We start from the raw sequence: 1,924 nt of genomic DNA on the forward strand, positions 1-1,924 counted from the left end.
TGGTGAATCTCCCAACCATTTGATGCTGCAAGATTGATAAGCAGACAAATTGTCTCGATCCTGGCCACTGGTGCAAAAACCTCGTCAAAGTCTACTCTATAACGTTGTACGTATCCCTTTGCTACTAGTCGAGTTTTGTGCTTATTAATACTTCCATCTGAGTTTTTTCTTGAGCTTAAAACCCCACTTTAACCCAGTTGGTTTTGCTCCTTTAGGAAGATCCACCAGATTTCATGTTTGATTTTTAGTAATCGAGTGAATCTCATCCTCACATGCACATGTCCATTCTTGAGATTCCTTTACTTCCTCAAAATTTCTTGGTTCGTTATTCAAACAGAGCAGCAACTGTTCTCCTTCTTCGTCTGCAAGTAATATGAAATCCTCTAGATGTTTCGGTGTAACTCTTGGTCTTGTGGATCTTCTCAATACTGGTTGATCTTGATCATAGGTTTGATCACTTCCTCCTTCTTCTTCGTGCGATACCACAGCTTCATCTTCCACACCCTCATCGATTTCGTTACTTGAGTTTTTGTGATGCTCTGTTTCTTCACTTTCATGCTCTATTTCATAGATCCCATGATTTCCGAACTCTCCAAGCTCGATCCTGAAGCTTCCTGCTCCACTTTTCTCCAAGTTTCGTTGATCCCAGTTCCACTTCATTGTTTCGTCGAAGATAACATCCCGACTAACTATGACTTTTTGATTTTGTGGATCAAATATTCGATACGCCTTCGACCCTGGTTCTGTGTCGAGATGTACCAGCTTACGCGACCTATCGTCGAGCTTTCTCAGATGTGGTATCTCCACTTTTGCATATCCGATACAACCGAAAGTTGTGAGGTGGCTGAGATTAGGCCTTTACCCATAAAACACTTCATATGGAGTAACATCCTTTAGTACTCTTGTGGCTATGCGGTTTAGGAGATATGTTGAGTGCCTCACCGCCTCTCCCCATAAATAATTAGGGACCATCATGTGTTTTAACATGCTTCTTGTCATCTCCATGAGGGTCCTGTTGCGTCTCTCAACAACGCTATTTTGTTGAGGCGTATATGGTGCGGTAAGGTGTCTCTTAATGCCTGATTCATCGCAAAAAGAGTTAAATTTTTGTGACACGAACTCTCCTCCTCTATCTTTACGGAAGGTTTGAATGCTCGTCCCTGCGTCTTGCTCCACCATACCTTTAAACCTTCTAAATTTGGGTAAAGGCATCACTCTTATTCTTTAGCAAAATTTTCCACATGTACTTTGAGTAGTCGTCAATGAGAACAAACACGTATTTGTTTCCAGCGGCTGTATGTGGTGTTATAGGACCACAAAGATCCCCATGTACAAGCTCAAGCTTCTTTGTTGCTCGGTATGAGGTACTTTGTGGACACACTTGTCTGGTTTGCTTCCCGAGTAAACATGATCCGCAGACATCTTTCTTGATGTTTAGCTGAGGGATTCCTCGAACGAGTTCCATCTGTATCATAGTCTTCATTGTCTCAAAGTTAATATGACCCAATCTCGTGTGCCATCTTCTTGAATCGCTTATTGTTGTCGTCTGGAGGCACATGGGTTTTGCGTTTTTTATTCCCATAATTGTACAGACGATTCCTTGATCTGACTGCTTTAGCAAGCAGTTTTCCATCCCGGTCGTGCATAATCAGATATTCTCCCTTCATTCGTACATCGCACCATGACTCAGTGGCTTGTCCAAGGCTTATGATGTTGCTTTTTAGGTCAGGTATGTAATATACATTATACATCGTCCTTGCTTCTCCGTTTCTGTCGATGAATTCAATGGATCATTTTCCTTTAATGTCTATACGAGAGTCATCGCCAAATCTTACTTTTCCGGTGATGGAGCTGTCAATTTTCCAAAGAACCGACTATCTCCCGTCATATGATTGCTAGCTCTGTTATCAGATACCAGACATTC

Source organism: Eutrema salsugineum, unplaced genomic scaffold, assembly GCF_000478725.1.
Source record: "Eutrema salsugineum unplaced genomic scaffold, Eutsalg1_0 scaffold_4, whole genome shotgun sequence".
In the NCBI taxonomy this organism is placed as follows: domain Eukaryota; kingdom Viridiplantae; phylum Streptophyta; class Magnoliopsida; order Brassicales; family Brassicaceae; genus Eutrema; species Eutrema salsugineum.